We start from the raw sequence: 24,231 nt of genomic DNA, 5'->3' as shown, positions 1-24,231 counted from the left end.
GTGTTCGACTCCTCTTCGGGTCCGTCGTCTGCGTTATTTTTGTTTACTATTAACACGTGCAGTACACACGTGGTTATCGCATGTTATGGAGACATGCGAAACCTTACACCACCCGGCGTAGAAAAAAAATAAGCCATAGGATTATTGTTTTTCCATTATATGAGATCTGCATATTGGTCGAAGTACACACTGGATATGCACTAAATCATTTAAACACAAAAACAAGCGAAAAGCACTGGTCACTGATATAAGAAACTATCACACAAAAAATTTAAAGTTTAATTTGAAGTAGTAACCGTTTGTCCTCTAACCTAAGCAGGATACGTACACGTTACTTTATCTCCTTCAAAGAAGGGGCTGTCGAAGCTTTGGAGGTCATCATCATAGGTATTCTGCCTTTATTGGCAGGTCACTTGTCGCAGCTAAGAAGCTGCCATGCTCCACGGTCCTCCGCTAACTTCTTCGTCTTCGCGTATCATCTTTCTCTTTTAATATCATCCATTAATTGTAGTCTCATTCGCCCCTCCCTCTCTTTCCCGCCACCATACCCTCTAGGACGTCCCTCATGATACAATCTCTTCTTAGGCAATGTTCCAACCAGTTTCCCTTCCTCTTTCTAATAATATATAAAAGTGTTGTTTTCTCACCCACCATTTTTAACACTCTCTCATTCGTTTTCCGCTCCACCCAACTAATTCATTCCATTCTTCTCCACACCCACATTCCGAAGGCTTCCAGTTGATTTTCATCACCTTTACGTAATCTCCACGTTTCCGCCCCATACAGTACAACACTCCACACGAAGCATTTTATGAGTCTTTTTCTCAACTCTTTATTCAATGTCCCACAAAACAGACTTTTCTTCCTCCTAAAGGCTTCTCTCGCCATTCCTATCCTTGCTTTTATTTTACGTTCGCACTTCACGTTATTACTAAGAATACTACCCAGATATCGAAAACTTTTCACTTGTTCTATTTTCTCCCCTCCTACTTCTATATTTGACACAGACACAGATGCCTAACATTTATTTTCATCCCATATTATTCAAGGCCCTTTCTCATTTTCTAACATTTTATTGATTTTCTTTTGAGATCCTGCAACAGGCGCCATATCATCGGCAAACTTTATGCATCTAATCATTCTACCTCCTACCGAAATGCCATCATCATCATGTAAACTCTTTTTCACTATCTCTTCTAGATAGACATTAAATAGTGTTGGAGAGAGGCAGCATCATTGTTGAACTCCCCTTCCAATTGCACTCTCTTCAGTCAAATCTTCCCCTATCCTAACACTTACTTCTTGGTTCATATATAAGTTTCTTATTAGTCTTCTATCTTTCCATTCCAACCGAAAAACAATTTCCAATTCACGCGGTCAAAAGCCTTTTCTAGATCAATAAATATAACATACACCTCTTTCCCTTTTTCTATAAATCTTTCAGCGATCCTCCTTAATAATCCAATTGCATCTCTTGTGCCCTTGCCTCTTCTGAATCCGAACTGCTCCTCCTCAACTTCTTTATTTGTTCTTTCATTTAACCTTCTGTTAAGTATTCGGAGCAGAATTTTAGCTGCATGAGATATGAGACTAATAGTTCTATGATCCTCACATCTCTTTGGGTTCGATTTTTTAGCCATCGGTATCATGATCGTTTCCAGAAAGTATTTTGGCCATTCTCCTGTTTCATATATTTCATTGCATAGTCGGAACAATTATTTCTTTCCCTGGCCTCCTATATTTTTAATGAATTCGATTGGTATTTTATCTATTCTGGTTGCTTTTCCATTCCTAATCTCGGATATAGTCTTTTCAGACTCATCCTTAAGAATACTAAATCCTTTATCATTCTCGCCTACTTCATTCTCTACTTCAACATTTATGCTACACGGTCTAGCCCTACTCTCATATAAGTCTTCAGCGTATTCTTTCCACTTTCCTATGACCTCATTTCTCTCGCTGACTACCTTCCCATTCTTATTTTCTACTGCCATCATAATACCCCATTGTTTAATTCGAAATTCCATAGATTTCACCTCCTTGTACATTTCCAAACATTTCCCCACTCTTGCTAATTCTTCTATGTCCTCGCATTTTCTTTTGTGAAAATCTCGCTCTGTCTGTTTCTATTCGTACTTCATTATCTAACTCTCTGTACATCTTTCCGACCTCCTCTATATCAACCTGTTTCCACATCTTCCTCTCCGTCATTTTCTGCAACATCTGCTCTGTAACCCATGGTTTCTTCGCAGTGCGTTACTACCTGCACCTATCCTTTCCTCGTTTGAACATTGTTCTTCGAATTTTTTAACGAAAAGATTTCTTATTTCCTTGTTTTTCAACTTTTCAGTATTCAACACTTTGTTACCTACTTTTCTTCTGCCTACATATTTCAGTTGAGTATCTACTTCGGCCACCACAAGATTATGATCCGAGAAAATATCAGCCCCGGGAAGGGTCTTCGCGTTCTTTAAGCTATTCGGATACCTGTCCTGAATCATAACATAGTCTATCTGATATCTTCCGCCGTATATTGGTGATTTCCATGCATGTCTTCTTATCTTGTACTGATTGAACCAAGTGTTCCAAATCACTAGTGAATTCTGTCTACGGAAATTCGCCAGTCCCTCTCCCCTTTTTTTCTTTCGCCTAAACCATATTTGCCTGCCATACTAACTTCCTGCTTCTCTCCCACAACTGCATTGAAATATCCCATTAGAATTATGCATTTACCCTTCCTCTCCATATCTATAATTTCTTCTATTTTCTCATAATTTTCCTCTACTTCTTCAGTTGCATGCGAAGTCGTCGGTACATGTGTCTGTATAACCACTAGATCCTTCGTTTTTCCTTTAATTCTTAACATCAATAAATTCTATCAGTTCAATGAATTCATCAATAAATTCTACTTTCACTACCTTCTCCTTTAAGCGCTTTCCAAGAATTATTCCTACGCCATTATGACCGCCATTTTCGTTACCTCAATAAAACATTCTACTTCCTTCACTGTTCAATACCCCATTACTTTCCCATCTAACTTCACAAACGCCTACCAAATATAAATTATTTTGTTTTATTTCTTCTTTAAGATTTTCTAATTATCCCCCTGTAAAATTGTACGTACGTTCCATGTCCATATCCTAAACCTTTTGCTCATTCTTGTCTTTCCTTCTCTGTCTGTCTGTCCCCCATCATTATTTTCTCGTTCAACAGTCCTTCAAATGCCTTCCCCCTTCCGGAGATCCGAATGGGGGGATATTTTACTTCCAGAACTACATTTTGACTTGCAAAAGACCATTCCTCATCTTTTCTCTTTTTGCTGCCAGCAAACTAGGGAAAATAGAGTGGTGGTTTCCCGTTGACTTCCATCCCGCACTATACCAGCCGTTAAAATCACTCTGACCACGCCTGGGACTAATGTCCAAGTTGCCGTACCAATCACTATGATTTCCGCCAACTTGGCTACTGGAGAACTGCTGCCTTCTCCCAGAACACTCTTCGTTTGGCTACTTCATTTAGACCAATTCGGTAGGGGTGGCCCTTCTGGTAGTGAACTACCACCAACACAGTTCTAAATTTCACTGTAGTACGCAATCCTCCCCACCCGACACATAAGTGTCTTCCTAAAGGTGGTGTTTATCGGGGATATATGGTTAGTATTTATACACTGGGTCACTGATAGTAATGGCCTTAGTATATTGTAGCACTGAAGGAGGGTGATAGAAATGTTTCTAATATCGGTCTTGTTCTTATTAATAGTACAAAATACATTATAGAACATACTCTTATAATGGTTAAAGTTACTACTGTGATAAACGTAGTCAAGTCGGAAGAAAGCTTATCAACTGAAAGTCCTGATTTTCTGAACACTGTATATGTAAGTTAATATATTACTGGCAACTATGAGTCGCGGGAAGAAGCGAGGAAAATGACGCAGGCCTTGAGAAGTTCATTCTTTCCAGGCGGAAAGAAAAATGCTGGCTTGCAATTTTGTTCATTAAGGAAATTGTGCGTATGTGAATGACAATGTAGAGAGGTGAGGAATAACACTAGTTAACAAAGGTTTTGTTACATAAAAGAAAATACCTGTTCTTAAAGGAACTTTTTGCGCTGAATTCGAATATGCACTCGGTTTTTCTCCATCACGTACGATTTTCCCGTAACAGAGGGATTTTTGGGAAAATCCCTCAAAAATTTCCCGTTTCGTTTATTTTACACCCCAAGATCTTGTCCCCTTGCATATACTAACATAGAAATTATACCTAAGTATACTTTGATTCGTATTTAACAAACCCTCCAAGTTTCGTAATAATCGCTTTATTCTTTCTAGAGAAATAAATATGTTTGTATGTATACTGTGTGTACTGTTTATTGCACCTTATAGTAATGCTTTCAGATCTCTTAAGTTGAGGTAAAACGTTTTGCTTTATTACCACAAACACATATATAAAATATAATACAATATAATTTACAAGTGTGACAATTTACAATAAACAATAATACAAATGTACCAAAAGGTCATGAAAAGACAATCAAAACTATCACAATATATGAAACTTCCATTGGGTTACAAAAACGTACACTACTTCCTTCTTTTGTAAGAAATGTTGCATTCTCTAACAAGACCCCAACAATAGTCCCCCATCATTGAAGGATCCCATCGTCCCTGGTACCTTTACTCCATTGCCATTATACCTTGGTGGAATCTTTCCCCCTGTTCGTCGCTGAGAGCACCTAGGTTAGCAGGAAAGAAGCTGAGGTGGGAGTGCAAAAAGTGGATTTTTAAAGACATCCTACAACCCAACTCTTTGTATTTCTGTATCATGTCCTGTACGATTTCTGTGTAACTCTCAGCTTTGTTATTGCCCAGAAAGTTGCGCACAACACACTTAAATGCTGTCCAGGCAGCTAGCTCAGCACTGTTTAACTTGCTGTCAAAGCTATCATCAAGCATTAATTTCCTAATTTGGGGACCAATAAACACTCCCGCTGAAATCTTAGCATCACTCAGGTTAGGGAACTTATCTCGCAAATACTTGAAACCTTCACTAGATGTGTCCATGGCTTTGACAAAGTTTTTCATAAGTCCTAACTTGATATGAAGTGGCGGTAGTAATATCTTATTAGGATCTACCAAAGGAGCGTATTTGACGTTGCATTCTCCAGGTACGTAATTCACTCTAGGTTCCCATTCCTTCACTTCATAATGTTTGTCATCAGCTCGGCTATCCCATAAACATAAAAAACATTGGTACTTCGTGTAACCGCACTGCAGTCCTAATAAAATACCAACTACCTTGAGATCACAACATATTTGCCAACAATGGTCCTTGTAATTTATAAGATTTAGCAAAGTTGACATGGTGTCATAGGATTCCTTAATCTTCACTCAGTGCGCAAGTGGTATAGAAGGTTTTTTATTTCCATTATGTAAAAGGACAGCTTTAAGACTGACCTTTGACGCGTCGATAAATAACCTCCATTCTTCTGGAACGTAAGGAATTCCTAGCTCCGCCATCAACCCATTTATATCCGTACACACGCACACATTATCTTGCATTGAGAAATAGCTTGAAAATTGAACATGCCTTTTCCTGTACACTGATATGTTCGTTTCTGCATCCAATAAGTTCCACTGCTGGAGCCTTGATCCCAGAAGTTCCGCCTCTTGTTTTGTCAGGTGCAAATCACGGACTAGGTCATTAAGTTCACATTGCCGGATGAAATGTGGCTCGCGAACACAGTCAGGGATGAACGTTGGATCCTTGGATGTACATGTTGATGTCGATGGTTCATCAAGGTCATGATCATCATCAGAGTCTTTTGGCCATATCTCTTCCCAGTTGGTAGGGGGCTCGGGAAGTGGAAGTTCATCCCCGTGCGAAATAGGTCTAATTGCGGATTTAACGTTGGGATAACTTATTATGTATTTGCTTTTTCTAGAATGTCCCTTAACTACTGTGAGACAAAAATAACAATCATCCAGATGGTTGGTGGGTTCTCTCCACACCATTCGTACAGCAAATTTCATGAACCTCCGTTTCCCTTTGGCCCATGCAAGTAAAGTGACGTAGCACGACGCACAAATTATGTTGGGTGTCCAAGTTTTGTCCTGATCTCCCACACGACATCCGAAATATATATAATATGCTAGTTTCACCAATGGCGTAATGGATCTACACTGTTCTTTAACTACAAACTGGCCACACACATAACAAAAACTATTTGGTGAGTTAACACATGAACGCCGTCCTCTTGACGCCATTGTACTGATCACAAACTAAACTTCTGGTCTTAGTTGGGTATAATGCCGTTAAGATCAAACATGAAAGCACTCTTAGCAGCAAAGACAACTTTGAAAGTGAAGTAGTGCTAACCACACGTCAATATAAAAATGTACAAAACTCCCTCACCAGGTGTCAAGAACACAAGAAAGAAAGAAATGCGCGGGGGAGGGGGGAAACGATACCATAGTGGAAAATTCAGACTGCATTAGTTCATTGTTGTGAACAATGAGTCTGTATTCCATTCTTTCTTTCTTTTGCATTCTGTTACATTTGATAACAAATTTGATAACCATTTCATGAACAAAACGAAAAAACTTGGAGAATTGTATATATATGTATTAAGATATACATATACTGTACGTTTAAAAAAAATATACGTTGGAAGTACATTCTATTTTTATACAAGTTTTTTAGAGCAATACAAGTGTGTTGTTGACTATTGTAAATATTCATTTTTATGTATGTGTTTGTAGTAATAAAGAAAATCGTTTTTACCCCAACTCAGGAGATCTGAAAGCATTACTATGAGGTGCAATAAACAGTGCACACACTATACATACAAATATATTTATTTCTCTAGAAAGATCAAAGCGATTTTTACGAAACTTTTAGGTTTTATTAAATATAAATCAAGGTATACTTAGGTATAATTTCTATGTTACTATATGTAAGGGAACAGGAGTTAGGGGAATAAAATATCTGAAAAAGGGAATTTTTTGAGGGAATTTCCCGAAAATCCCTCTGTTAGGGAAAACTGTACGTGATGGAGAGAAACCGAGTGCATATTCGAATTCAGCGCGAAAAGTTCCTTTAAGATCAGGTGATTTTTCTCATGTAACAAACAAAAAGTTTAAATTTGTTAACTAGTGTAATGAGAGTGGAAAAAAGACAAGGAATCTTTTGCAATGTGAATACTAAGGTGCGTACTGCATTTCGTCACTTCAAATAGTTTGCCTTATCATATTGCATATCTTGCTACTACTACTCAATGTTTTAGTTAATGTCTTGGTTCTTTTATTTTCTCTTTTTTCCTGTCTGCTGCGTTCTTCATTATCCTCGTATTATATATGTTTTTCGCCATCATGATATCGGTTTGTTCTCTCGATTGAAATGTTCTGTTCTTTTTTCCTGATATTGTTGGACATGCAATCGGTAGAGACTATTACTTAATTTTGAAATTATTGCGGCCGGTCCGTAGAACCTGTCGGTCCTTTGTGATGATTCACCAAAGGGGAAATAAATTAATATTTTATCTCCATTGTGGAATGTTTCTTCCTTATGTTTTTGTCAAAATATTTCTTTTGCTTTTCATGAGCGTTTCCCAAATTTTGATGTACTTTTTCCTTAATTTTGGAAGTTGGTCTCGCTCAATCTGTAGCTGGGGAACAGTCTGTAAGTGGCAATCGCTGATTTTCCTAGATTCGCACCCACACATTAAAAGAACCTTGATTTCTTCGTTCCTAATTGGAAGAAACTGTTTAAAAGAAAAGTGGTGAGAGGTAGTAGTTTTTGCCATGTTTCATTATTTTGTTGGACGAAAAATTATAAGGAATTCTATAAAGGTATAGTCATGACAACAACTAATCCTATATCCTGGTGATTGAAAGCAGGGCAGAACATAAATTCAAAGTAATGTTTCTGCTAGTTTCTTTAAGTTTCTTCGCTCTGTATACTGGGTGTTTGTCCAGATGAAGGAAACGAAAGGCGCTAAATTTTAAAATAATTTCTTTCAGTAAGAAATGATCAATTGTATCTGCCATGATGCTATTAACGGCTTTCGACCCTATATAACGCATGCTTGTTTCGATGGCAACTAAAACGTATTTTGGTTTCCCTTCTTCATGTGGATGAGGCCCTAAAAGTTCAAACATCCGTTTTTCCCCTATAAACCCTGGCGGGTGATGAAGGAGTTCTACTTGTGGCTTTTTTGGGAGTTTCTTTAAGAGGTGACAATCTCTGTAGTTCTTTATTCTAAACCCTAAATATAGCTTCATGTTTGGCATGTAGTATTTATTGAGGGTTGTCTTATATGTCTTCGAAAACCCAAAATAAGGCGCCGACGGACCCTTGTGAATAGACTTGAACCAAAGTCCTGCCAAACTTTTCGGAGAGCACAAAAGATAAATTAACTGAACTTCTGGACTTTTGGTGTACGTTACAGTAGGTTGTCCTTTAAACGGAAATGCTTAGCTTCTCTCACGGTAGAACATTTTGTCTTTTGTTTCCTTTCCAAAACTGATATTATGTCAACGTACGAGTCATCTTTGCGCTGTTTTTCCCATAAGCTCTTCAAAGATCTGGGTTGTTGTATTAGAAGACTGGGTTTTTCTAAAGAATTGGAACTGTATGCATGCAAATTCTCAGTTGCCTGATGTGGGTCCGTGGGTTCTGGAGTAGGGTGGGTCGAAAAAATCGATTTCTATCACATCGAATTCTAATAGTGCGGTAGAGATGGACCATCTGTCGAAACGTGTAAATGTATTTTTTTAATCGCTTAATATCTTCAGTTCGCGCATCCAGGTTAAAGTTTTACCAAGTTGTCAAAAATTGTACTTTTTTGGATCACCCTGAATAGAACACAAGTTTCTTCTGGTGGTTGTAAAAGAGCACTAATTCTCAAGTAGGCATGTAAGAATACACACAAGAAAAGAGAATCAACATCGGATAATAACTTCAGTTCTTACTGTAAGGTCAAAATCTCTTGAAATTGTATAAAACCGTACTTTTTTGGAACACCCTGTAAAAATAGTTTAAGTTGTTATAGCCCTAATAGGGCTGTTATATTTTTTCCAACCATGCGGGAATATTCAGAAAAAAGTAAATAGAAATTGGATAGTATCTTCAGTTCGTGTATTGGAACTTGTAAATCGAAAATTTTACGAAAGGAATCATTTTCTATGTTTTCGATCTGAGCGTGCAGCTCTTCGCTCATTTCTGATCTTAGAAATGACACAGAACTCACCACAAAGAGATGGCTGCACTTGGAGTTCCACCCACACCCTTCCCAACCACTCTATTATTGTAGAAGTTTCAAATTTATTTCTTTTGTATTTCGGGTATAACTTAAAATAATACTTCTTACTAAAATCTGGCCTTATTGAGCGTGGCAAAAGTGTGGTCTGAATAATGCCATCTCTGTTTAAGGAGCCACACACTTCTTTGCAGCCTCTGTTACAAGTTTAATACATCTTTCTACGAACTGCGTGTGTCATGGAAATTTTACGTAGTCAAACTCTGATAGTTCGTTTGTCTTTAGTTGTTGTTACATGGGCAATTATTGGTGGTGATGAAAGTTTACACGTTGACCAATCTATCAAATCGGTATTACCAGTTTTTCAAAATTGAGATCAGGTGGTAAAAATCTCTCACACGTTTTCCTGATGGTGGTTGATTCCTCGATTTCAACAATCTTCCTAAAGGTAATTCTCTTATGTGTTTCCGTACATCCATCGCCGCGGCCAAAATAAGGCTTTCAGGGTGCGCAAAAAAAGAGTTTCGCTCTATTACAGGAACGATAATATCTAGTAAATTTACCGGTAGATATCGTTATGTCTGAATCCATTTAAACACATGTTTTGCACCATCTTTTACAGGCGAATTTTGTTTAATAGCAAACCAATCTTGTGCATATGGTTTTACAATGTAAGTCGCCAGTGTCTTGATCTCAAATGAAGGATCTTCCGTTGAAATATATAACCTTAAAATACGATTCGCTATAGTAAGTCACTTTGAATTATTTAATGGGCCTGGATCCTTTACTGCAAAATCACTTGGACACTCGCCGCTGTTTATAGCTCTTACACTATCAAGAAGACATTTTTGGTCTTTGCTCATGTCCTTTTCTCTTACGGAGATATCTTCGGTCAGAATATTCTCATAACCAACAACCGGAAGATGCTCACAGTGTTACAATTGGATGCCGATAGTTCCAGAAAATGATTTGGGCCTGAAGTATCACCATATATATACTCGAAAAGATGTCTGAAATGTATGTAATTAAAATGTAATATACAAATGAACCACTGGAATGGTGAAGTTTGACCTCAATATTATGAATAATCCCACGTTTCCATCCAGTATTAACCACTGTCCCATCACAGCCTATAGCAACAAGATCATTTAAGTCCACGTCTTTGTCACTTAAATAAGAAAGTATACTCTCAGATATATCCTTTGCAGATCCAGTTCTACAAGTTATATGGCCTAGATTTATGAAGGAAAAATATACAATTTACAAATGGGCATACGAAACACTGTGGAATTTCTTTTTTTTCGTGAAGAATGTATTCGATCTCTTTTATGTGTGACTGTTGCTACATGCTTGAAGTAACTCACAGCCCTATTAGAGCTATAACAACATAAACTATTTTATACAGGGTATTCCAAAAAAGTACGATTTTTACAATTTCATGAGATTTTAATCTTAGGCCAAGAACTGGTTATATCCGATGTTGATTTTCTTTTCTTCTGTGTATTGTTAAATACCTACTTGAGAATTAGCGCTCTATTACAGCTATCAGAAGCAACCTGTGTTCTATACAGGGTGTTCCAAAAAAGTACGATGTTTGACAACTTGGTAAAACTTAAACCTGGATGCGCGAACTGAAGATATTACGCGATTTCTAAAACAAATTACACTTACACGTTTCGATAGTTGATCCAACTTTTAAGCACTATTAGAATTCGATTTGAAAGAAATCGTTCTTTTCGCCCCACCCTATTCTGGAGTATCATTGTTATTTTGTTGTAAGCTGCTGATGATACCAGCCGGATGCTTCTTTCCTTCAATATGGTAGATGTCAAAATTATGAGTCGGCTAAGAAAAGTTTATAGCGTGTGTATTTTCCTACTATGCCCGGATATGTGCATAGAAAAGTTAGACATTTTGCGTCTGTAAACAATTTAAATTTGCGATCAGTAGGAGACATCTGAATTTGCTTAAAGCATAGACGATAGCGTATAGTCTTTTTTGCCAGACTGAATTTTAGTTCCGGTCCTTTTTACGCGACGGATACTTTTGCAATTTTTGGAATAAAAGCTCCAAATCTGAAAGTTGTTGTTCCCACGTATATGAACCAATCACGATTTCGTCTGCAAAATTGGTAATGCGTGTTGGTAAGCCATCTAATATAATTTTAATTAAACTAGTCAGATTGGGAACTTGTGCTGTGGCCCATTACGCATCTAAGAAACGTATATCTTTTGCGCATATGATTCACCTAAAGGTCATGCATTTATTGCTTTTTGGATGCAATAAGATTTGAAAATACGATTGCGAAATGTCGACGGTCGAAATTACGGTTTTTCTTTTTAACACTTGCAAGACGTCTTCTCTAGGTTTAAACGAGAAGCTTAAATACTTGATATAACAATTACATGTCTGTAGATTCTACACAGGTCTAAATTCTGGACTATTTGTTTTTTTTATATCGGAATTAGAGGTGAAAAGTAACTACTCGTTTGTGCCTCAGTTATGATCTTGGCATTTAACTGTAGTTGTAACTGTTTATCAATTTGGTCCCTGATTCTTAATGAAATAGGTGGGGAACGGTGATAGAATGACATACTTTTACCTATGCGTATTTTATGTTTGTATCCCCTAAAATAACCTATATTCTCAAGACTGTTTGAAAAACATCTACGTATTTGTATAATAATTACCTTACAGGTATTCGCTGGTATTCCGGTAAATCAGGATTTATATTAAAAGGGTCAATGTCAAAAGTTTTAGCTGCGTATTTTAATATTTCGTGTATATCTTCTTGTGTTCTAATTTGGTGTTTTCTCTTGTTGTCTTTTTCTAGTTTGAAAGAAAATTCTTCCGCGTCCTCCTCTGTATCGCCATTGGTGTACCCTTATTTAAAGTTGAGTGCCGTAGGGTTTGAGATTAATAACGTAAGGTCGTTACACGGTATTTTCATAGTCATTGCCACCAATCCACATCTTTCTAACATTGATTGCAGTGGAGTAATGATGTTAAATAATGTCTTATGATTTCTCTTCAGAACTGAAACAGGGAAGTAGAAATGTGATTTTGCTTGGGTCGTAATATTATTAGCATGGGTTTCATTTGCGTTTCTCTGCAAGCACAAAGAATGAGTAATTGCTTACAGCATTTCTTCGGTTTCTTTTTTTCCTTAGGAAAAGCAGGCTTTCTAGTTTTTTTATTATCGTATGGAATTATGCTTCAGGTCTATTTGAAGAATAAAATCTAGTAAGGATGTCGTTCCCAAAAATCGGACTAAGGTCTGCATCTATAATGCGGAAGTAATGTTTAAAAGTAGTAGTGCCAATCTTAAATTTAATTAGAGCTATTTCCCTCTGTGTCAGTGCTTTATTAGTAATGCCCTTGAGACGAGTTTGAAATGGTACTAATTGGAATTGGGACGTTTCGCCTGGACCATAAATTAAAACTGGATCCAGTGTCTATTATTACTGGCAGACTGCTTGAATTTACTCTAGTTTTAAGCAATAATTTAATATTTCTGTCCCCAGCTTAACATATTGTCGGGGATCGTTGTTAGTAGCCTGGGTGAAAAAATTGTCCTCCGTATCACTAAAAAATTTCACTAATACTTATTATTTTTGGATATGATGGTTATTTGCTCGTGGTGGTATCTGTGTGGCCCGCGCCTACTTTTCCGAAATGGCCGGTGAAGCTTGAAGAACGAAATTAAATGAAATCTTTATGTTCTACGTCCCACGGTTATGCGGGTTATTCTAAAGGAGATAGTGATAATGAGAAATGTGTGAAATGGTGGAATGGAGAAAGTGAGGAGAAACGGAAGAACCCCGAGAAAACCCACGAGCACGGTTTTTGTCCACCTCAAAGTCCACATGGCGAGAGCTGGAATCGAACCAGGGACCCCAAGCAACGGAGGTGAACGCTGTATCACTGAGCCACCGCGGCCCCACCAGCGAGGCTTGGTTTTCGTCTGCCATCCTATCTATCCATTTCCCTGGTTGGTATTTTTTGGATTATTAGAACACAAAGATGCGCCGTGGTTCTTATAACATATTGCGCACACAGATATTTTATCACCTTTTACAAAATTTGGTTTTTCCTACCACCATTATTTCCTTTGTTGTTATTTTTTGCACCCGGCTTTTGTCCATTTCCTTGACGATATTTTGCTCCGTCATTTCGTCTGTAATTAGTCTTCATGGCATTCTGTGCTACCTTTAATGATAATTCGCCCATTTGATTTTGCAAATTTAGTGATGTCCGTAGGAGGTTCTGAGGGCATGATTTGACTTTGATCGAGTTGCGGATTTGAAACCCCAAGTTGGGTGGAAGTTGACTGTGGATGGGAAATATTCCGCAGTGAAGATGCAGAAGGTAACGATTGCGAATAACAAGGAGCAGGTTGGGTGTGATGCACGGTTGAAGTAGGCTCTTGTGCATAGGTTTGCCGAACCAGGGTTCGTTTGGTTACATATTTAAAGCGAATTTTGAGGGGAGGTTTGGTTGGCCGATTAAATAATGAATTGCCTGAGATAATTCCACATAATTCCTTTTCTGCATGAGATCCTCAGCCTTTCCTAATTCTCCTAATTCATGAAGTCGATCCTGCAACCGCTGCACTGTTTGTAAAGATTCCAACACTGTCTTCTGTAATAAATATCTTTGTAATCCCAAGGAAAGAAAATGGATCTTCTGTTCCTCCCAAGCCTATCTCATTAGCTCTCTAATGGCCCTTAATTTCCTTAAGAAATATGAATCGACTGACTCTTGTTCGTACTGCTGTATTTGAAAAATTTCTAATTCGGAATTTATGCTGGTAAATTTAGACGAGACAATAAAATTAGTTTTGTTTTAAGTTGATCGTAATTTAGGGTGTTAAATTGATTCTGATTTTCCAATTGTAAAACAAAGTCGAGAACTACATCCTGTAAATACATTGCGAGAATTTCCTTCTCTTTTTCGGGTGTCCATGCCTGGAGTAAAACAAAATGATCGAATAATATGAAAAATCGATCCCGGTCGTCTGTACTGTGACCAGATATCTACGTAGATGGGAAATATTAACAGGTATTCGGCAGCCTAATTCTGATATTACTATCGCTTTTTCTACTCATATTTTTCCCAGATCAAATGTCGGCATAAATACTCGCCAGCCTAAAAGGATTCAATTTACCGCTAAGAACAATGAGAGTGTTATAACAACACGCACATTATTTTTACGGAATCATGTTTTATTAATACCGATATTTAAAGAGTTATAAATTTGTTTTTCAGTTAAAAAAGAGTGTCCCGTAGGAAAATCCTTAAAGAAATGTCTGTAAATAGACGCCGACGCATCAACCATGTAAAATTCTGTCAGTTTATGTAAGGTAGAGCACTTATTGTACACGGGGTTGGACTTTCCCTTCACCTTTTTTTATAGAAAGTTCCACTTAAATGCAAATGCATCCAATAACTAGTTCCTCTAATAGTTGGGTAAGATAATGGAAAGTACCCAATGACCAAGCGTCTTATGGCTTTCGTAGGTGAGGTTCCTCTCGGCGACCGGCCATCGTGAGAGGGGTTAAACTTGTGTGATTAGGTGTTTCTCTCGGTGACCGGGCGTCGTGAGAGAGGAAAGGAACCCGATGACTGTGCGTCTTAGGTCTTAAGGATAGCTTTCTCTCAATTGACCAAGCGTCTTGAGAGGGTAAGGTAAACCCAATGGCTCGACTCCTTAGGACTTCAGGTGGTTTGATCAATCTGGATAGATTGATGTTTGCTGATGCGTGCTCGTCTCTTTTATCCAGGAGTGTCGGCTACCATCGGTGATCTTCGTCTTGATCTGCTGACGAATGTGTTCGACTCCTCTTCGGGTCCACCGTCTGCGTTGTTTTTGTTTACTATTAACACGTGGAGTACAGAAATGGTTATCACATGTTATGGAAACATGCGGAACCTTACAATATTGTTTCGAGTCTTATTAACATCACAATTATACACTTCCTATAAGGTTTTGTAAAAAATGGGATGGGATTCCATTTGGTATTAAAATTCTAAGAGAACTACTATACCACAACTCTAACCACCTAACTACGGAGACAACATTTTGTTTGCTCTCTTTTTCTTAACAAGTAATTCCCATAACCATTTTGCGTATCGTTTCGGACCGTAACATAAGAGTTTTCCTGTTTGATTCTATATTTTCGTACAACTTGGTGGCAGAAGCTAACTTATATTTGGCAGACAACCTGGACGATAGGTTTAATTTAATAATTTCAATATTTTACTCAACTTTGCGGTTTCTTCAGCCAGCTCGTTTTTGCCTATTGTCATTTTTTTTTCGCAATCGTGCTCTACTATTGCAAAAATCCTTCGAAAGTCTGATTGTCAGTATACACATAACTCAGCATAATTTTATTTTTTGTTTATATTTTTATTATTTTATTATATTTTTTGGAAATATCTCTTTCGATATATAGCTTTCTATTGTCTCCACATACTAATTTACTCACAAACGTAACTAAAATAAAATAAATGCGAAATATCCTTAGATACAACATACGCGCAATCTTTTTGAGCATGTGGGTACATCAATGAATATTGATTATGTAGCACGAGTAAAATTTGTAATGATCACCACCAGAATGTATTTCATTCTTTTCTAATGGTTTTTATGATTAAAACCGAGAAAAATACCAATACTTATGCATTGTGTGGTTCGGACAATCGGTAGCCACAGCACAATTTTTGTGCTGCCTGCTTCAACAGTACGTAGGTGGAGATTCTGGACACTAATTCTACAGATATAACCTAACTTTTGGGCCAACACATACACACACACACACACACACACACATATATATATATATATATATATATATATATATATATATATATATATTCACCATTTCCTTTTTGTGTATGTGATTGTAATGGCGTTGATTGTGTGTTGTGTTATAGTGTGATATTGTGTTTAAACTTAGACGGTTGATATAAACAACCTAGCATGAAGCAGATTTAAGGGACTTCATACTATTCCGCTTAGAACAAAGTTATGTAAATAATGTTCCCCTAAACTGGTCTTACATTTTAGTGACAGCTTACTCATCTCCTCCAACTAGCACATCAGGTTCAGTAATTAAGAAACAAGCTTGCATTTGATCCTTGGACATCAGACTCCGTTATTCGCCCGCGAGTTTGGTGATAGTAGAAAACAAGAAGTCTTATTTAGAAACGATGAACCTCAGACGTGAGCACGCATCATGAATCTTACCCGGGTAGTTGCAGTACAACGTTTCTATAACATTAGGTGACCTAGCGTATAGCGAAGAGTATTGGTTAAAGCAAATATGCACATTCTATCGTGCAGTTTTATTACAATAAAAGAAAAAGTGGATAATTACAAATTACAAGGCTCACATGATGTGAATTACAACGACAGTTTCTAAACTAATAAGAAACCAATCCCCAATTCACTTACTGTGTATTACAGCCTTCTAGAACACGAAGTCTGTATCAGGTAACAAAGATGGGTAAGTTACTTGGAAAGTCTCTTTCGTTGAACTTGAAGTTAGGAAAAATGTTAACCAAAAGAGAATTGAAGCTCAACTATCACAAGACATGATGATACTCAACATTTACTGGAGGCTCTTTGCCATAGCCTATATTACAAAGTTCCTCGCGAGTCAACTTTCCTTAGTTCGGTGTGTCACTTTGAACTTTAAAAATACATACCTCCAAAATATGCCTCCTATGTCTCCTGTACTTTCAGTCCTTTCGATGACTCGTGAAGATCTGCGACGAAGGACCGAAATTCAACGTCTAGCTCTTTCTTATATACTAGGGTGGAGTGAAAAGAGGCCAAAAAATTTTTTTTTTCGAAATTCGATTTTGGATAGGGGGCAAAAGTTGCATCATATCGTAGTACTTTACCATGCAAAATTTAAATTCTCTAAAATAATTTTTAGCCGGGGCGCAATGGGCTTTAAGTTTGATAGATTTTATAAATTAGTGAAAAGAGCCCAAATTCTTATTTTTTAAAATTCGAATTCGGATATAGGGCAACAGTTGCATCATATTGTAGCACTTCTCGACCGGAATTTTCAACTCTCTAAAATATTCTTTAGCAGGGGTGCAATGGGCCTTAAGTTTGATTGGTTTTGTAAATAAATACATGTTTATTGTTCATTTGTGTAATTATTAGGCAGCTCTTCGCTTGAAGGAGACTGTAATTTGAAGGTATTATAATTTGTTGTCGTGTCCAGGTGGATTTCTAAAGCTATCGAAGTTCATATTCTATGTTACAGGCTACATCAACCCAGAACTCACCACATAGAGGTGGCTGCCGTCGAGTTCCATCCCACTTACCCACCAGTATTAGATTGAATGTTTCATAAATTTCATTCACGTCTTCAAGCAAAATACTGTGACTTTATCAGAAAAGTAGTCACGTATTTTCTTAAGTCAAATTTGGAACGAATAAAGAAATCTCTCCTGGCTCATATACTGATGAAGAACCTTCACTAAGTATTTTCGCTAATCTTTCCACTGCTTGCGTATAACATGGAAACTCAGGGATATCAATACTGGTGCTTCTCAAGAACAAATTTCTCAGAATTTGTCATCTGTGATATGAGTCACTATTGGCGGTTCTGTTGTTACACCCATTTTAGTTTATCATTTCTGTGTAATTACTAGCCTCGAAGTTTAACACTGGCACTTGGAAGGAACGAGCTTCACAACGTTTACATTGTTTTCTGGATTAGAGGATTTTATCGGTAGCAAGGATTCGTGTAGCTGATCTGTAGTCACCAATCATGGCAATAAGAATATCTTCAGAACTCGCATAGAATGCATTTCTGGAAATTACTTTATTGAGAAAAGTCTTGTATGGTTCTTGCAAACATCTCGAAAGTCCTATGGTCAAGAACAAATGTTTAACTCCGTATTTGGCAAGAAGTTTCAGTTTTATGCTGAACCACACTGGTACATATAATTTTACTACGAACTTTACGAGAGTTTAGAGCTCCTCTGAAGAATTTGACATTGATATATATAGACGCAAAAGTCTGCAAGCCATTGTTAACCAGCTAGTATGCGCAAGTTTCCTATGTTTCTTATCTGCTAGGTTTTTATCACAGCCTCCTCTTACGACAGGTTGACATATTTCATATAAATATCTTTGATCATAACTGAGATGACGCACCTTTAGGTATGTAGAGAGTTCTGAAGAAATCTTTCCGAAGCTGCACACTGGATTCGTCTCACAATTCACCAATGATCTACCAATACGACCAGACAAAGTACCAGTAGTCACATCATCGATTTATTTCAGTAAATGTTGAAGTAGTAATTCAATGATGTGCAATAAACGTATGCATCACTGCAAGGCCCCCTTCAGCTGCTGACGCGTAAATAAATAACATGCCATAATGTCTTCGTAAGTTGGAAGCGTTCTCCAGTCGCGACCTTTGGCACTACGAATCATCTCTTGTGCCCTTGACATATTCTACCTGGTTGATTTTGCCATCTTTCTTCTTTATAGCACAAAACAAAAACACCAGATACTAGGCTGTAATACACTGGTAGATAATAAACCCATCAGTAACTACAAAAGCGCAAATCTAATCAAATCACTAACGTAGCAACACGGCCGGTAACCAGACACGTGCCCCGAGTACAGGTACAACACACTAATAACAATCGTCAAGCTGCCAAACAGTTGCACAATACTTTAGCACCTGCACGAGCGCTCTCTGATTTCGTTCTGTACCCTCTTATCTCCACACATCAAACTATTGTATAGTGACTTAGTACTGCCAACAAGTTCATTATACCAGAAAAGACTGTTACTAAATACCAAAAAATCTTTATGGCAAGCTAACAAATTGCTTATAGTTGATCACTTTTCATCTAATTATTCCCAAATTTCAGGGCCATTGCGCCCCGGCTAAAAATAATTTTAGTGAATTAAAAGTTATTGTTGTTATCTACTGATACAGGATGCATCTTTTACACCCTATCTACACTAAAACTTACAGTCTACTTCCAGCGAAGATCTGCCAAATAGTTACATAGTAAATGGAAATTGATTTACAAAATCGCAAACTTAAGGCCCCTTGCGCCCCGGCTAAAAATTATTTCAGAAAGCTGAAATTTTCTATGGTAAAGTATTATGATATGATGCAACTTTTGCCCCCTATCCAAATTCGCATTTCGAAAAAAAATTTTTTCGCTCCACCCTATTATATACCCTGCGTCTTCCCCCTTGGCCCACAGCCCACAGCTTTAGCGTCGTTCGTAGACATGCCACGAGCTGGAAGAGAGCAGAAAGTATTTGCCTCGCATGAGTTGTTGCGTCCAACAAATTTCTAGCTTTCTGTATATTTAATCAATCACGCCGAGGGATAAATATTAGCATATGTTTTCTAATTCTTTCTTTCTATTCTTTTAAAGAAATATAATATTTTTAATCTAACTTATTTTACATTGAATAAAGCCAGTTGGATTTCTTACAAAGCGTTAACCCGGCTCTCTGAATTGAGGAAATCAAAAAGCCAGGGCAAGATAATAACGCTTCAAGCTGGTTTAGTGTGCTAAGGTTCCTAATTGTTGGTCCAACTAGCACCTTTTATGACTCACTTTCTCTTCTCTCTATCTTCGCACACACATGGGAGAATGATGCGGGTATATTCACACATTGAGCCGGGCATTACGACACTACAGAATCAATCTGTATATCGACAATTGGTCTAATTTAGTGGCATCTGCTACTCCGGCTAACGAGAAAAGGAATCTTCAAACACCCTGGGACGAACCCATAGTAAAACATCATATTTCCTCATTAACACAATCAACTCATAAGATCGATGACAAGGCCAGATTCCTCGCTGTTTCGCCCCGGAAAACGGTGCATGGCTTCAAGAATTACCGTCATCTTCAGTTGGTGTACATCTCAGCAATGAACGTTTTCGCATAGCTACAGTTCCGTGGTAAGGAGCAGATATTTCCGAACAACACCGTTGTTGTGCTTGTAATGCTCCCGTCGATATGAGAGGCTTATATGGCTTATGCAAGAGCAGCACAAGTAGACAATCACGGCACACAACTGTGAACGATATCATTTTGAGAGCTCTCTCATCTACAGGTGTCCCATCAGTACGAGAACCAAACGGATGCAATCGTTCAGACGGAAAAAGACCAGATGGGATGACTTTAGTGCCCTGACAAAAAGGAAAAGTTCTAGTTTGGGACTTCACCTGCACAGATACTTATGCTTCCTCCAATCTTCCACATTCACCATCACGCGCGGGTCTTGTAGTTTCTCGTTACGAGACCGACAAAAAGAATAAACCTATTAATCTCGTTGATAAATATTGGTTTGTTCCAATTGCCATAGACACAAATGGTACTTCTTGACAAAAAGGAGCTAATTTTATCAAGGAAACGGCCATCGTATTTCACTTATATCGGAAGTTAAACTATCTAAACCTTTCCTTATTCAACGGATCAGTATCGCAGTTCAACGTGGGAAGTCTCAGCAATTTAGGGTACGTTACTCACCGGTAAAGAATTAGAGGAGATCTTTCTCATATAAGAAAGAAAATAACGACTTGGTTTCTGAGTACCAAAGAGCAACATATGTTAAGCAATATGCACTTAAGAAGTTAGCTCGTCATAACTGTCATTGTCTTAAACATAAATTTTCTTTTTCACGTTTACTATCCCAATTTGATTGTGATGTATATCTTTCTTTTACCATCATTTCTTGTTCTTTTAGCATTTCTTGTTATTTTACCACAACTTCTAGAGTGTTATTAATTACAGGCAGTAATGGCAACCTGAAACAATATGAAATCCCATGTCGAGAGGCAAAATATCCCATTTTACATGTGAATTTCCCACGTTATACTAATTAAAAGGATACTGTAAAATTAAAAAAAAATAAATGAATAAGCCGTAAATTTCGATCTTCTCGAAAAATCCCATATATGCTGCTTATTTTCCCTTTCCGAGAAATTAAGGTCAAAAACTCCCACGATATGGGATTTTCCCACAGGTTGGCATCATGATTCCAGGTTCTTGTATGGAATGTTCCACATTTTGTTATTTCCCATACACATCTTTGGGATATTACTCGCAATCTTCAGCTCATATTAACTACTCTTGTTTGCTGTCAAAATAAGACAAGCTTTCAATTTCTTGTTTACAAAATAAAATGCATATCAAAATTTAATCCAATATCGAGGTCGCAACCTCTCTTGTCGATATGAACTCTAGATCAGTTAATAAGAAGTACCTATTCATAAACAAACGCTCCAACACTGTAAGACACTACATCCATGTACGATTGATCCGCTGTAATTATACAGCAGAGAAACGATATCTAATAGTTAAGTTCCGCCGTCTATCTTCTAAGAAAAAATATATAATTATATTTATTTAAACGAAAATATAGGGTACAGATGAAGAGTAACATCAGATCTTTAGGCTACATCAGTCATTTCTCACTAAACAATTAATTTTTTTATTATCAAATTGTATAAACGAATACCGTATACCGTATAAGGTCTCTCAATGCACTCAATGATTTACAAATTTCTTTCCCACTGGTCTTTTAGACATAACATTTTCAGTTACTTGCAAGAATTTCCTGACTCATGCGTGGTCCGTATTTTTTTCTTTAAACATACAGGATATTAAGAAATAATACATTACAAAAGCAGCAATATTAAGATTAATATATGGTGTTCTTTGAAAAACACGTCCCGAACCATAAAGATTCGTCTTAGAATGGAGAACTGTTTCGTTAGCCACCTACTTTACAATTTTACCTGGATAAACAAATGGATCAGGACTACCAACAGCTGTGAGTGCCGAGAAATGTTTAGTGTTAATTGAGTTGCTTCTGTGCAGGAGTTCTCACAACAGCAAATGACCTGGACCTCAAGTAATGGAATTAGAGCACTTAGGGGGGAACATAAACTTCTGTGTTTCGCTGCTCTCAGGTGGCGAAATTCGTACTAACGTTCATAATAAATTGTGGTGTTACTATTTCAACTCAACTCTAACAGAGGCCAGTACTTCAATACTGATTACCACTTTGAACGTTACTTGGGTGTTACGGTTTACAGAAATTTGGTGCTACCATTTGACACAAAGACGATGTTGGGGTAATGTTATTGAACAAAGCAAATAAAACATTAAACACGAAAAATGGGAAAGTACGACCCTAATCTTAAGTGACGTATCCAGGGGGAGTGATCCCCCGCCCTACAAGAGGATACTTTTTAATTTTATTCATAAATAAAACCCATTCTAGAGTTTGGAGCTCTTATAAGTAGCTCTAAGTAGCAGTATTACAACCCACCGCCCCAGAAGTTCGTCCTGGATCCACCCCTGTTATATATATATATAATAATAATAAGTACATTAAAAATATCTTTCATTTGCTGAAAACAATGACTAAGCAAATATCTGAACTGTTTAAAATCCCGAAGTATTAGATACAGGCATTGATATTGAAATCCTCAAGTGCCTATATATCATAAATACATAGGTTGGATAAAAAGTACTGGCAACCCTGCCGGCACGCGCCAGTCTAGTGACGGAGAACCGCGAGGTGGCAGCACCGGAGAAGACAATCTCAGTTGAGGAAATTAGGTGAGTTTGGAGCGCTGTTGAGTCAGTCAGTCAACGAAAGCAGTGGCGTCAAATTGGTATCGCGAGTGGAAGCGCTCTAAACACAATGTTCACTAAACATAAACAGCGTTCGTGGATCAAAATTGAAGTGGCACGTGGTCGTAGTGCACGAGAATGTTTTCAGGGACTGCGGGAAGCCTGTGGTGATGCAGCGTTGCCATACCGCACCGTAGCTCGATGTGTTAAAGTGTTTCGTGAAGGCAGACAGAACGTGGAAGACCGCCAACGTTCTGGACGACCTCCAGTGGACAACATGACAATTCAGCTACTTGCATCCATGCTGGACGTGGATAGACGGTGGACTGCGCGTGAGTTATCGGCAGAGGTTGGGGTGTGCCATAAAACTGTGCTTCACATTTTGAACGACATCCTGGGTTTTCGCAAAATTGCAGCACGTTCGGTTCCACATGTCATTACCGAGGTGCAGAAATGGTACCGATATGCACTGGCACAAGAATTGCTGGACCGCCACCAGAGGGAGGGTGACAATTTCTTGGGCAGGATCGTTACCATTGATGAAACCTGGGTTCGATCCTACGAACCATGTTTGAAGCGTCAATCCAACGAATGGAAGCATCCCGGTTCCCCTCGGCCAAAGACTGTGCGCCCTAGTCAGGGAGGAGTGAAGGTGATGTTGATAGTGGCGTATAATGTCCAAGGGGTTATCCTGCACCATGCTATACCAGCAGGGCAGACTGTGAATGTGCTATATTACTGCACGTTCTTGCAACACCATCTGCGTCCCGCACTTCGGAGAAAGCGACCTAATCTTTTGGCACGGTCCCCAATCATTTTGCACGACAATGCACGCTGTCACACAGCTACCGCCGTGACGGACCTTTTACGTGCCTGGAACTGGGAGATTCTGGAATATCCACCATATTCGCCGGATATGAGTCCGTGCGATTATGACCTGTTTTCCAAGATGAAGCAACCACTTCGCGGACAACGATACAACACCAGACAGGCCATCCTCAATGCCGTAGGGTGGTCGCTGCGAGACATAGCCAGAGAACAACGTGCTGACGGAGTACGGCGCCTTCCATACGTGCGGTACAAGGTTGTGGACATGAGGGGTGATTACATTGAAGGAATCTAGAACGTATTTTACCTTCTAATACAGTCATTTGTAAATTATAACAATTGTGCCATTACTTTTTATCCATCCCTTGTATATACGAACTGGAAGTGGAAACTTTTATATTAACAGTTTTCGATGAGCAAATTTAATGTTTTGTATTTGATATTTATACTAACTAGGGATGATACCATACCGGGACCAAGTACCTGGGGAAA

Source organism: Thermobia domestica, chromosome 7 (assembly GCF_964235325.1).
Source record: "Thermobia domestica chromosome 7, izTheDome1.hap1.1, whole genome shotgun sequence".
Classification (NCBI taxonomy): Eukaryota; Metazoa; Arthropoda; class Insecta; order Zygentoma; family Lepismatidae; genus Thermobia; species Thermobia domestica.
Note: the sequence above shows the minus strand (reverse complement) of the source record.